The sequence below is a fragment of the Stigmatopora nigra genome, chromosome 16 (assembly GCF_051989575.1).
Source record: "Stigmatopora nigra isolate UIUO_SnigA chromosome 16, RoL_Snig_1.1, whole genome shotgun sequence".
NCBI classification, from domain to species: Eukaryota; Metazoa; Chordata; class Actinopteri; order Syngnathiformes; family Syngnathidae; genus Stigmatopora; species Stigmatopora nigra.
Window position 1 is genome coordinate 11,559,163 of NC_135523.1, and position 15,077 is coordinate 11,574,239.

Consider the following 15,077-nt stretch of genomic DNA (forward strand, 5'->3'; position numbering starts at 1 on the left):
AAATAAGGATGATGGTATTAAGAAAAAAAACTGGTGACAAACTCTACAAATGCGCCCAGTGTGGGAAACGTTTCACAATAAGTATCTTCTAAAACCGCATATGATGACTCACACTGATGAGAAACCATTTCCATGCTCAGTTTGTAGTAAAAGTTTTACACAGAGGAGAATTTTGATTATACACATAAAAACCCACACTGGAGAAAAACATTGTCGGGGATCAATGTGGTCAAGTGTTCTCTCGAAAGGACCACTTAAAATCCCACACCAGTACCCGCACTGGTGAAAAAACATTTTCTTGCTTAGTTTGTAGTGAAACATTCGTAGAGAATCGAATATTAAAAAGACACTTGATGACCCACACTGGTGAAAAACCCTTTTCTTGCTCGATTTGTGGTAAAACTTTCTCTCTTAAGCACCACTTAAAAGGCCACACGACAACCCACACTGGTGAAAAAACATTTTTTATCCTCCAAACATATTGCTAGGCATTTTGGCTAAACAGCTCGATTTAGTTTCGTCTGACCACAAAACTTTCCTGCAGAAGGTGTTATCTTTGTCTATGTGATCAGCAGCAAATTTCAGTCGAGCCTTAAGGTGCGGCTTTTGGAGCAAGCGCTTCCTTCATGCACGGCAGCCTCAGTCCATGCAGATGGAAACACGCTCGACTGCTGTGGGATCTAATCCATATACATTCAATAATTTCAGATCAGAGGAAGCACACAGTCAGTCGTGATGAGATTTACCAGACTTCAGCTGAACGAGGGACCCAGAGTAGCCAGTGCTGGGAGATGTCTCTACCCTACAGCCTGACCAGTTCGAACCCCCAGCTACCCCCAACAGATAAGCTAGTTTTATTGAAAAATATCATATGACATGGGTACAAACTTTAGGCTGGAAAATGCGAACAAAGAAATGGGCGTGTCATGATGTATGACGCGCCGCTAACTAATAGGTGTCATGATGGAAATTTCCACTAGACTGTGCAAAATTCTATTTATCTAGTGATCATACTGAATAAACCAAAAAATATAATAAAAAGTACAAGAATACATTCCATACTCCATATTTCCCCCCTTTAGTAACTTTGAAATAATTTTCATTAAACACCAATTTATATCCCTCCTATCTAGGTTCTAGAATACAGACAACAGTTACTAAGTAAGAGGCGAAAAAACGAGAAAATTTCCTCTGTGTCCCTCTTTATGAGCGAACACTTTTTAAGTCAAGACAAGTACAATTACCCGACTTGACATGCCGATACTCGTCACACTTTGAAAGAGTGGGAGAATCTCCATTATGATTTGCCATGCGGTGATACTGTATGTCACTGTAAGCTACCAGCATGTCCTGGATAGTAGTTCGAACCATAACTTTCATACAAGGGATTATACACAGAAAAAATAAAGAATAGTAACACAATCACAAGTAAGGGGGTTGCACATTTAAACAGAATTGCAAACCAGGCTTTCATTTCAGCTTCGTCACCGGTTTCATCTGGGATGAAAGTGCAACAGTGTTCTCTGACTATGGCACACACCTTCATCCTTGGCTGTTTTCAAATACAAGACCATCCGGTCTTGCAGCTCCATTTCTCTATGGGCTTTTAATTCATCTGCTATGCCCTGTAGAGCCTTGACAGTTTGGTTATTAAACAGTCCCATGCGATAATTCAATGTCTCTACTCGGTATGATTTTTTGGGGGGTGTACCACAACTTATGGTCATCAGGAACATCACTGCCCCAAATTGAGTCATGTGGTCTGAATTGCGCTGATCTCTTACCTTTACTCCCCTTAAAATGAAAGCATCTTGGACCATCTGCACCATTGAACACCGACCTGTCCATGCTGTGGGCAAACTCAAAAACACTGTATGGCCACATATCCAATACCCATCATCTTGAGGATCAGTGCCCATTACATAGGGAGAGTGTACTAGTCCCTGCAGGTGACACCCGGGGGCGCTCCTGTGGCATTGAACTGGTCTTTGTTAGTGGTGTTTCGTGTGCACGGGGTATATACCTGATTACAGTACTTCATGGGGACTTCCCCCAACAGCAGAGAATGGCTCAAAGGTGACATGTCACTGGCAGAGCACACAGCTTTAAAATCATGAGGGTATGGGACGTCGTTCAACAGCAAGATCTGTCCAATCGTCTAAGAGCCTTTTAAAATTTCTACATTATACAACATATTTTCTTCATAGTAGTTCTTTAGATTACTCTTTTCATTCGACTTCACTCTTTTTTGTGACAGCATTATGGGACCATCTCGATTTCCAACTCGAGTCTCTGTGGGCAGGGCATCCATTTTGGCTTCTGTGCAGGAATGCAAAGTCTACGAAATGTCAATGTTAAGTGAAAAGTGCTCGTGGCAGGTGAGTAGACGTCAGATGGGTTTTTCATGGACAAGGGTTTTGGTACCGTCCGACTTCCAGTCTACTCAGAGTCCCCTATGTCTCGAACTACCTTGACCTGGGATTGGTGAATCCACGTAGACCTCAGCAATCTTTACTGCTGCAGGGGTGGTTAGTTGAACCACAAATGGACCATCCCAGCGTGCAGAAGACCAGGACTTCCTTTTTATGACTCGGATCAGGATCTGGTCAAAAGGCTTCACCACCTCCTGAAAGGGAGACAAAGGAGATAAGGGCATCTTAAAAGTATCTTGGACAAGTTTCTCTCTAAACATTTTTACCATCCACTCTGTGAGTGGATCCGCCTCGCCCTTACTTTCCTGCCATGGTTCACCTTCCCATAGGAGTAGTTGGAATGGTCTTCCATGAACTATTTCAAAAGGTGTTAATCCCGAGCTAGTTGTCACTATCCTCATATGTTTTAACAAGTGGTAGACATTCTGGCCATGGCTTTTTCGTTTCTTCCATGGTTTTCTTAAGTCTTAATATTATCGTACCATTCGTTCTCCCTACCAGTCCTGCGCTCTGCAGATGGTACAAGCAGTTTTTTCTAAACTTATTCCTAGATGTCTTGCCATGTGTTTTACTATGATGTTTACAAAATGAGCTCCATTATCACTCCAGATGACCGTTTGGGTGAATGGTTTCTCATAGTCAGGGAAGCGCTAGGACTCCTGATTCCAAAATTTGTTGTTTCACTTCTAGGAATGTTCGGTTTCCTTCTTCAGTCCATGTTACTGGATCCCTCATTGTCATCTCAGTAGCATAGATCATGCTTAGCAGTGGCTGAGTTAGTTCCGCATAGTTTTGAATCCAGCTTCGGCAGTAGTTAGTTAGGCCTAAGAAGGCCATAATTTTCTTTTTTTGTCTGCTGTTTCGGACATTGTTGAATGGCTTCTCGTCTTCCATCTGTTAGTTTCCTTCTTTACTGTGAGCCCCGATGTCCCAGGAAGGTGACTGACTCCTGGCAGTACTGCAGTTTCGTCAGCAACGCCTTGTTGCCAGTTCGCTCCAGATGTTTGAATAATCTGATTGATTCTTCTTTGTTCTCTTCTTCTGTGGGACTAGCTACCAGTATATTGTCTACATATACTAGGATCTGTCTGGTGTCTTTATGTTCATGTTGACTTATGCATGCTGCGTTCTCTTGTGGGAATATTGTAGGGCTGTCACAGAGCCCCTGTGGCAGCCTTGTGTATGTGTATTTGGTTCCCTCAAACGTGAAACCAAACCAGCCTTGGGCGTTTTTGTGTAATGGAATAGAGAAAAATGCATTGCTTAGATCAATCACTGTTAAGAATTTCTAATGTGGTTTTAACTCGGGGACTTTTAACTCCCACCCTGTCCGGTCAACTATGAAAGCTCACAAAGTCGAACTCTTGTAAGGCACACGAAGACAGATGAGTGAGATTTTGACGTTTCTGCAGAATAAGATGGTGATGGATCCGGCATCTCTGCTCCTACACTAATTATTTTTATTAGGGCAATATTTTGTGACATACAAATCCTCTATGACATGGGAGATACAAACTCTATTACAAAGATGCATGGCTTCATGACAAAGATGGAGCAGGACAGTGACACCAATGATGATGGTGACACTGATCTTACAGGCTACATATAAATACAGGACGTACAAATTCTTTATTACAAAGATGCATGGCTCTGAAACCGATGGTTGTGATATGGATGGAAGATCTCTAAGACATGGCCGGGACACGGATTGAAGGTTATTTCATAGATTGAAACATTCTTTGATTACTCTTAAGATTATTCTACAGCCGCGTCACCAGCCCACCTCTTGGAACGCCACTTAGTTGGCCGGACCGACTAAGTGTACTTCCGTTGCATACCTTACGTATCTATTTTCCTCTTTTTTTTAACTTACGTACTTCTCAACAGTATGCACAAATTATCACCCACTTATGAAGCGTTTCCCTTGGCCAAGAGTAAAGAAACAGAATTTTTGCCAGCCTTGTTATACATTAATTTTGAACAGCCCCCTTACCGTCTCCTGTGTCTCCTCTTTTTCAATGGTTCTTCAAACGGGCCGCAATCGACCGAAACTGCCCTCTTTCAAACTAAGAGTAGCTGACGTCAGTAATTCTCAGCTTTCAGTCCACCGCGGTCCGAAAAATTCACAAATGAATCTCCTTGGGTTCTTGGCACCAGAAAATGTGGGATCTAATCCATATACATTCAATAACTTCGGATCAGATGAAGCACACAGTCAGCCGTGATGCGATATACCAGACTTCAGCTGAAGGAGGGAGCCAGAGTAGCCAGCGCTGGGAGATGTGTCAATCCTCCAGCATGACCAGTTCGAATCCCTAGCTACTACTCCCGACAGACAAGCTAGTTTTTTTGACAAAGATCATGTGACACGTACAAACTCTGGCGGGAAATTGTGAACAAAGAAATTGGCGTGTCATGGTACATGACGCGCCCTAACTAATAGGTGTCATGATGGAAATTGCCACTAGGCTATGCAAAATTCTATTCTAGTTACTACACTAAATACACCAAAAGATATAATCAAAAGCATAAGAATACATTCCATATTCCACAACTGTGGACACTGACACCTGTGTTTCAGCAGCTTGTAATTTTTGGCAGATCTGCTTTTTGGCTATTCTCGGTTGAATCTTCACCCTTCCGACCAATTTTCTCTCAGCAGCAAGTGATAGCTTGTGTTTTCTTCCTGATCGTGGCTATGAAAAAACAGTGCCATGCACTTTATACTTACAAACAATTGTTTGCACTGTTGCTCTTGGGACCTGGCTGCTTTGAAATGGATCCAAATGACTTTCCTGACTTGTTCAAATCAATGTTTCACTTTTTCAGATCCATGCTGAGCTCATTTGACATTCCCATTGTAACGTTTGTGGGCGTTTGCATCCAATGAGCCCTATTTAAATGGCCTCAGGGAACTCACCAGCTGTAGTCACAAGTAGTCAAGAGGCCATGCTATGAAGCTCATTTCACTGACGCTACTTTCTAAGTCACTAAAATTGCTCATTTGTGTTGCTGTATGTATATTTTGGACCCAGCAGATTTGATCACTTTTTCTGTTAACCCATAATAAAGTCATAAAAGAACCAAACTTATTGTTTTTTGTGTGACAAAGAAGCATCTGTTCCAATCACCATCAGAGAAAAATCAGAGTTGTAGAAATAACTGGAAACTCAAGAGAGCCATGACATTAAGTCCTTCCCAAGTGTGTGTAAACTTTTGACCACAACTGTATATACACCTGTACCAGTGGTACCTCGACATACGAGTGGCCCGACAGACGAGCAAAAAATTCGGGATATTTATATTGAAATACAAGACGCATTTTTATGTAAGAGCAGACAGTGGACGCAAAATGCTGCTCATAAGATCATGGCCACTGTCCCTCTCCCCGGAACTCCCTCTTGTAATTTCTCTGTGGTCGCAACTCTTTGCAATGTCTCCGCGGGCACTGGGTTGCATTTTTTCCCATTAGTCATTGCGAATGGCGAGGTGATCGCTAATACGAGTAATATATACTACTTCCTTTTGACACATGGTCGTGCGTTATCCTATCACGAGGTTTGTGTTATTTTGCAAATATTTATTCTTGGCTTTTTACCGTTCCTGTGATTGTCCATTGCCTTCACCTGTGTGTGTTACCTGTTTTCAATGTCTCTTTAAACCAAGTCTGTGTATTTTAGTCCTAGTTAATTTGTTTGTCCATTCTCTCAACAGTTAAATCTAAATGTTTTGTTGACTTAAAAAAGACCACAAAAATATTTTTCCCAAAATGAGATCTTTATTGAAACTACCAAAAATAAACATGTTTTATATTGCAGTAAATCAGTTTAAAAACATTATTCATCTTATAAAATGACAAAAGTATAAAAACATTGTACTTTTTTTTTTTTACAGAAAATTCAGTCTTTCATACCATATTTCTACTAAAAAAGAAACACTGTGGCCACTGCTTCCCACATTTGTGTCATTAACTGCGCAGGGAAAAGGTTATTCACCAATGTGGGTTGTCATGTGTGGCTTTTGATTTGGGTGTTGGTAGCGAATCTGTGGCCACAATCTAATCAGGAAAACATTGTTCTCCAGTGTGGGTTAATACATGTTGTTTTAAGCTTTCCTTGTAACCGAATGCTTGACCACAAACTAGGCAGGTAAATGGTTTTTCACCAGTATGAGTTCTTGTGTGTCTCATTAAGCTTCCCTTCTGTGTAAATGCTTGACCACAAACTGCGCACGAAAATGGTTTTTCACCAGTGTGAGTTCTTGTGTGACTATTTAAGCTTCCATTCCGTGTGAATGTCTGACCACAAACTGAGCAGGAAAATGGTTTTTCACCTGTGTGGGTTTTTATGTGTCTTTTTAAACTTCCCTTCTCTGTAAATGGTTCACCACAAACTGAGCACATGAATGGTTTTTCTCCAGTGTGGGTTCTTGTGTGTCTTTGTAAATCGTGCTTTTGAGAAAAGGCCTTACCGCAAACTGAGCACGAAAAGGGTTTTTCACCCAGGTGGGCTCTTGTGTGGGTTTTTAAATGTTGCTGTTGAGAAAAGGTTTGACCACAGACTGCACACGAAAATGGCTTTTCACCAGTATGGGTTCTTGTGTGTACTTTTAAACTTCCCATGTGTGTGAATGTTTTACCACAAACTGAGCATGAAAATGGTTTTTCTCCAGTGTGGGTTCTCGTATGTCTTTGAAAATCTTGCTTTTGAGAAAATTCTTTACCGCAAAATGAACAAGAAAATGATTTATCACCTGTGCAGCATTTTATTATGGGGATGAATCTTTGTCTGCAAACTAAACACGAAAATGTTTTTTCACCCATGTCGCTTGTCATATTTATTTTTAAATTAGACCTTTTCTCATCAGTTTTCCCACCCTGAACACATTTGCAGAGTTTGTCGCCACTGGGATTTTTCTTAACATCTTCATCATCATCATTGTCATAAAGCAAGTCGTCACCATCCGATAAAGGAGAAATTGAACTTTCTGCTTGCCATCCTTCTCTTGAGCTGGCATTCAGAGACTTCACCCCTCTTTTGGCCATGCCCAGATCATCTTCCCTCTTGAAAGTCTCACCAGTTGAATTGGTGACATTTTGCTCCTCCTTTTTGATTGGAGATTGCTCTTCTCTCTTGTACTGCTGTTGATGGAACTCTGGCTCCTCCGCTTTAATTTGGGGCCATGTTGAGGTGTTTGCAGGCACCGCCCCTCCGCTAGCCAGCCCGAGTTCACCTTGCCTCGTCAACGCGTCACAGGTTGACCAGGTGACATCATCTTCTTCCTTCTTGATTGGAAGTCGCTCTTCTCTCATTTGTTGTTGAGGGAACTTTGGCTCCTCCTCTTTGATTTGGGGTAGCTCAACTTCCTCTCCACTGCAAGGTACTCGTGACAGAACAAACAAATTTAAATTAATATGGGTAAATATATAGACACACCCAAACATGTTTAATGTAACTTTACACAAAACTGAATTCTAATCTTGTTTTAATTTGTTTTACCTTTCTTCCCCGGGGTGGACTCCACCCGGACTTTCAGCGGGAGTTTTTAGAAGGAACGAACGCATCAATGGTGGGCCGTGCATTTCACACCTGGCCCTTTAGTAGTGCTACGTGTGAATCAATCCAACCCTTAATTAGCATTTAATGTCTATAAAACCTTTACTGCAGCTATAGCTGTGACACAAAATAATCAGTAATAACCTCAAAAGTTTAAATATTCAACAAAAAATATTTTTTTATACACAAAATCCATCCTACGTTCTTTCCTCAAGAATATTTCAATTACTCTGTCATACAGATTATACGTGCATTTCAGGTCCATCAAGAAGTTCTTTTCTATCACCATCAAAGCTAATGCTTAAAGTCGATTCTGTCCTGTTGTATTTATGGCATCAGTTTTGATTCTATTTAGGGCTGAAAATGTCCTTTCGACAGAAGCAGTGGACATGGACGGTCACTGCCAAATACACTGTACAGCTGCCCCATGCTCCCACTCAGATTTTTTTCTGCTGAAGGTAGATCAGTTGGGGCTTTTCCTGTAAAATCATCCGTGGCTTACATTACAATCAGTCATGTTCTTAGCCGACCAATGCAGATCAAAAAGTGTGTCGTGGCTCTGCGTTAAGATGGAGATGGCTACATGTGGGAAAGTTTTCTGTTACAGACGCTCCCATAATTACGAGCGATTGTTCATAAGTTGAAATTGTTTGCAAGTTAATTCAGTGCTATATTTTGTATTATAATTTATGTTTAAGGCCTATGTAAGTATATTGAAGGTTTATATAAGTGCATTTGTATGTTTAGGGCTTGTATAAATAACCAGCATTGGTTTGTACTGAAAAAAACATTTAATAAAATGGAGAGAATACATAACAGTACTGAACACATACATGAGAGAGATTTACTAGACACTAGCCGAAAGAAGCTATCTAATGACGATTGCACAGTTTTCTTCTTTTTTCATCATGAATGATGCGGTAGCACCGTATGGCATCATTCAATTGATTTGCAAGCTTTGTGCAAAGTTCAATATTTGGGTTCTGCTGCTTGATCTTTCTGTTTATAAATGGTACTGACGGTCAAACGATTCAAGTCGTATTCCCGTGCAATGCTCATCACTTTCTCACACGCATCAAACTCCTTTATTATTGCCACTTTCGTCTCAAGTTAAATGGCTTGCCTCTTCCTTGCACCTCCATTAGAAGCCTTTCGCTTTCCACCAACCATATTAAATAATGGATTCACGAGAGATTTAATGATACAAATGAAAATGGTTCTATGCACAGTGGAGCACTTCCACACTGCAACGAACAGGGCAGAGGAAGGTGAATGCTGGGTGAGCTGAGCTCTCACAGCGCCAGGCATCGGTATAAGCGACGGAAAGAAGTACTACTCAGAAAAAGGCGCGCAATACAAAATTGAACTTACGAACATTTTTCGACAAAAACGCAATGTGCAGACATGTTTTATGTACCGTTGTTCATAACTCAAATGTTCATAAGTAGGGGAGCGTCTGTATTCCCAAAACTGCTGCGGGTCGAGCAGGGATAGAAACATCAGTCTTTCGTGTTCTTGAAATCCGGTTCACGTCTGGCAAGTAATATTGTCCAGAATCCTGTCGTGGAGTTGGTGGTAGTGCGTGCCAGAATCTTGCACTTGACCTCTTCGTGCGCCTGGAGTATCCGCAATTCATTCAGTGACCTCGTAGATTTCCTCAGATCGGCTGCCGAGCACTTTACTGTGTCACAAGACTAATTTACTCTCTCAGGACAAAACTGTACATCCAGTTTGTTGATCTGTAGTATTGAAAAAAGCATGTCTGAATGATCAAAAATGCCATTAAATGTGTGAAGCAAAAAAAAAAACCTACGTAGGATTGTTTTGTCATTTTTGTCCTAAGGCTTTATTATCCCAGGTTTCAAAAGTTTACCTCTTCGAAGCAGAATTTTTTTTTTTTGCGGGTCAAATCCATTAAGACTCATCGGCGGCCAATATTTCAAAGATTTTATATGTATATATTCCTCGATGCTATTTTTTTTTTTAAATTGGATGCTCATACATATACATGATTGATACCAATCTGATTATTACATAACTTAACAAAATGTACGCTGTTGAGGATGATAGGCGTCCAATCATGTTTCTTCAATGATGAGTAGTTTAACAAGTGACCCAAAAATGCAACAAAATTAATAGGAAGTGACCAAAAATCTACAGAATTCAAAATCATCCAGATGTTTTAAATCCATCAGTACACCGCACAGAATCATTCACAATTGCAGAGACAAAAAGTTCTTTTATTTCCCTTCTCATCTCTTCCTCCATCACTTCAGCAATGGCAGTGAACAGGTTGTTTTGTATTTTTCCCAACGTGCCACTAAATACTATTAGTACAAGGTGGTAATGTAAATCAGTTTTTCTCTGCAATGAGAGAAAGAAGTTCCACATAATTTCCTTTGTTTGGGGAATTTGAATTGGATAAATGTATTTGTCCCGTGTCCCCGAGTTGAACGTTTACAGAGTCTATCAAACGTTTTAAGATTTCCCTATTTTTCTTTAACTTTTCGTTGTGGCGCTCCATTTCCCTGCGCCCTCGCTCGCTGAACTCGGGTTTCCCAAAAAGTTTTGGAGAGCACCGTTGGTGTCTCGTTGCTGCTTTGGTTAACCGAGTCAAATTTGCAAATCCAGTGTTGCTCCAAACACCATGTCGATCGGTGGCAAATAACAAGCACTCCCAGCGATACAATTTGCAGTTTTCCTCAGAGGCCGTGAGCCAGGAGGAGCGCTCGTAGTTAGCGAACTGAAAGTGGCGGACACACCCTTTTCCCGGCTGTAACAGGCTAGCTAGCTTCGGAGTTGACCGCCCTTTCTTAATGATGAAAAATTATTTTTAACTGTACACAATATTCACCCTCCTTTCTTCCTTCTTTTCTATCGTCATCGAAGCTAATGCTGAAAGTTGAGCCTGTCCTGTCGTATTTCTGGCATTCGTTTTTATTCAATTTACTGGTGAAAATGTTCGCTCCCGGTTGCGACAGGCTTGCTTGCTTTGGAGGTGTCCGACCTTTCTTAATGATGTCCAGCTTTTTTTCCCTGGAAAAGTCCTTCTGGAAAAAGGCAATGACATATCCCTACACATGCGAGAAGGCAATGACGTATCCCTACGCCTGCGAGAAGTCAATGACGCATCCCTACACATGCGAGTAGGCAATGACATATCCCTACATCTGCATGCGAGAAGGCAATGACATATACCTACATCTGCATGCGAGAAGGCAATGACATATCCCTACATCTGCATGCGAGAAGGCAATGTGGTGTTGCCAACTTGAAATCTGATTGGTTAAAGCAACAGTCAACGCTTATTGAATGCAGCAGAGACTGCAGAACTGATTGTGAAGGCCTTGAAGCAGATTTCAGACCCTGGCAACAAATAATGGCTGAAATGTGATTGGTTAAATGCTTCAATACGAAATCACACATCTGGAAGCAGTGCAACCAGGGGGAAAGCAATTAAAAGGAAGCTAACAGAGAATTTGAAATTATTTAATAAGTATTGATGGACAAAATATAATATAGGATTCAGATATTTCTTAGGCCAGCAGAGAAGGGCTTGGAGGCCCTGACAGCCCGCCACTGCCTAAAATGTCTCACATACATTGCAATTTGCAACATCAATAGAATATCATTTGGACACGGAAACTATAAATCATCCGTGTACTGTAAACAAATGCTCATCAAAAGTGAACCCACCTTCTCGTCTGTGAAGAATAACTTTTGCTTGCATCAATTTGCATTCAATGGGGTGGTGGCGACGTTTGAGGTCCTCTTTTCCTTCAAAAAGCTTCTCCTGGAACTTTGTTGTGGTTGTTGTTTTCATGGTGGCCATTTCGCACACCTGAATTCGGCTTTTTTTGTCGACTTGTTGATGGAGACGCTTTGTTCCTTGATAGCAGCTAGCTCGCGAAGCGAAAGCTAAGGTAAGCTAAATAAAGTCGCCCAATTTTAAGATGGATAACTAATTTTGAATCCGAAGATTGACTAATGATATGAACGTCGTCAATACTTCTGAAATTAAAAGACAAATTAGACGGGCTAAAAGACAAATATTCGCAGACTAAGCGCTGACTATTCGGCCATCTTTTTTTGCCCTAGCAATTCTGGTCCGGTGCACGATGGGAAAGACAGTTTCCCGTAATGCCAACCTTCCGTTCAAAATAAGATGTTTCACGAATATGTAATATTCAATCTATATTTGAAAACATTCGGGGGAAAAAACAATAATTGCAGACACATTGTGTCATAATTGCAGCTTTTTGTCGATATGTTGTGTTCTTTTTAACGGAAATAAAAAATGGTGTTATTATCATTCATAAGATTTATTAAAAATGTCTATTTGTAAATTGATATATGATGCATGTTGCTGTTCACGAGTATCAAACCCCTGTTAAGATATATGCTTTGGCTTCAAGTATTTTCTTATAAATATGAAAAGAATTTATTAAAAGGATAACACGTATGGCATATTCATTAATCCAAATACTAGTAGCATCAATTTGATGTTTGTATATTTAAATTTTAATACTGTTAAACCTGGCAAAAACGTGTGTCTTTATATATTTTAATAGAGTTTGTACCCGGATGGCATTCATAAATTAAAGGATTTCGTTATTATCTTGGTTATATTGATTGTATGAGTTTTTAAAACGAAATGACTAACAAAGATCAGTTGGTTATCATTTTTCTATTGGAGATAATGTTTATAATTTACAAAAATTTCCACAATATGTTTTGTATCTCTATTCTTTTTTTCCTTTCTTTTTTTGTCTTTCCCGTCTGAAGGCAAACTCTTCACGGTTTGTATATGTCATATACAAAAAAAATCGCTTTCCAAAAGCGACGGCAGAGACGGCGAGTGGTGATGATGTCATATGACATCATCACCACTCGCCGTCTCTGCCGTCGCTTTTGGAAAGCGATTTTTTTTCATTACTTCTTAGCCGTAGGAGTAATCCAATAAAAAGTGTGTAAAATCCATCCGATAACACCCCAAAAAATAAAATCTAGAATTGTTTGGATGAACGTTGACATGTTTTGCGTTCTTATCTTAGCCTATCAGACTTTAGCTGCTAGCAAAGAGGAAACAAGACTCAAAATTAACGCTTCGTTTAAAAAGCAAATATCAAGCCCAAAAGTGTCAGGTTAACTTTTCCTGTTTTTTGTGAGAATTTGGGAAAAATCCTATTTTTTCCATCACTTCCTACCATGTTGCAAAATGTACGCAAAATACACAATTCGAGCAGGGGACCCCAAAAAAGACACCCACACGCAGAACATGACGTCATCAAGTGACGACTGTTTTCAAAAGGTATTTTTCTTTTTTTATTAATGATCTATTTGACACTTTGTGTGTTTAATCTTTATGCCAATTACACGTTTCTTAAAAGATTATTCCTTAAAATATATCATTGGCCGGCCGTCAGGGTCTCCAAGGCCTTCTCTGCTGGCCTAAGAAATATCTGAATCATATATTATATTTTTCCATCAACACTTATGAAATAATTCCAAATTGTCTGTTAGCTTCCTTTCATTGCTTAACACCTGGGTGCACTGCTTCCAGATGTGTGTTTTCATATTGAAGCATTTAACCAATCACATTTCAGCCATTATTTGTTGCCAATGTCAGAAATCTGCCTCAAGGCCTTGACAATCAGTTCTGCAGACTTGCTGCATTAAACAAGCGTTGTTAATACTGTTGCTTTAACCAATCAGATTTGAGTGAGGGCAGAGTAGCCGGCGATCTTCTGCGTAGTGGCGATCACTTTCTGGATGGCCTTTTTGTCTGCTGCCGTTCTTCCCGCGTACCACAAAATATGCTTTTCATGCGCTGATAAGCACGTTTTGGCCGAATATGAAAGTTTTCAAGTGTGCACTTGACCCTGGTTGACCTGGAGAGTGATAGGTACACTTGAAGTTGACCCTTTTTTCTTCGCACAATACAAGGAAACAATTGCCAACCCTGTTAGCCAGCCTTTCTTATATTTCGCGAGGCAAACAAACAATTGCAAGGCCAGCTAGATAGCCTTTCTTACATTCCACGATCTTAACAAACAATTGTAAAACCAGTTTGGCTATTCTATCTTACATTCTACGATCTTAACAAACAAATGTAAAACCAGTTTGACCACATGGTGCGACAAGAATAAACTATTATTAAGCCAGTTGGCCAGTCCATCCCACAATGCCCTCCTTTTGTGACTGTGAAAATATCGAAACTTTGTTCGTTACCGATGCTACTTTTAAATAAAATTATTCACAAATCACTTGAAACTGGAGTTTCACCCACCAGAAAGGGGCGAAAACCCTCATGCAGTTGAGGGAATATTCCTCCCTTTGACCTCCCACTTTGGACGATTGCCTCATGGCCTTGCGTGTAATAATAGGAAAGACATATTAATCAGTGTCACACCATAGCACAACATCAGGGTCAGATTGGGATATGGGTTGTTGCATGGGCATACGAGTTAGCATTAGCTGGGTCTACATAATCATTGTACGTTCGAATGTGGCATTAATGGTACATTTGGTCAAAGCTGAGAAGCGGGGTAGACAACAGGTTAGGGTAACAAGCACGAGTTTAATAACAGTTACAAATGATACTAGGGCATTCAAAAGTGGCTGTTTCAATGAGTCTGAGAGGAACCAGTCAAGCCATCCTCGTTGTGGAACCGAATCTCTGGTCACAGCGCTCTGCATGTTCCTTATAGCCTGCAGGGCATCATGGACCAAGCAGGACGTGCTGGCAGGGATGAAGGGGAAGAGCATGATTCTCCCACCATGGCACACACAGCTTCCCGCTGGGTGGCCACTCCATCAAGAGCAGGGGGGCCCTGGAAAATCACCTCAATCACCACAAGGCCTTTCGGCCTTGCTGCAGCCTGACTGATGCGCCGACACAGGCCCGGAACCTGCCGTCAGTGGTCTCCAGATGCAGGGCGTTCCTCGCCGCTCCCACTCAAGGGAATAGAGCCATTAGGATTTTGGATGAGACTGACCAGTATTTGTGTTTGAGGGACACATCCGAGCCACACACTGGATAATGGTCGAGAGCTCCGTCAATGAAGTGCCCAAATGGAGGTCATTGATT

At 40.8% G+C, this 15,077-nt stretch overlaps 1 protein-coding gene and 1 pseudogene across 6 annotated transcripts in view; one reads left to right on the forward strand and one right to left on the reverse strand.

Annotated features, from left to right (window-relative positions):
* Window positions 1–6,188: 6,188 nt before the first annotated feature.
* Window positions 6,189–12,762, reverse strand: LOC144209877 (uncharacterized; annotated as a pseudogene). Its single transcript, XR_013329266.1, has 2 exons — window positions 11,684–12,762; window positions 6,189–7,814 (listed from the first exon to the last, which is right to left on the reverse strand). The product of XR_013329266.1 is annotated as an uncharacterized LOC144209877 (transcript).
* Window positions 12,763–12,875: 113 nt separating this feature from the next.
* LOC144209878 (uncharacterized) overlaps window positions 12,876–15,077 on the forward strand; it is a 69,071-nt gene continuing 66,869 nt past the window's right edge. For all 5 annotated transcript variants that reach the window (XR_013329268.1, XR_013329267.1, XR_013329269.1 and 2 more), the window contains exon 1: window positions 12,876–13,298. The gene's annotated coding sequence lies outside the window, so the exon portion shown is untranslated. The remainder of the gene's footprint in view (window positions 13,299–15,077) is intronic.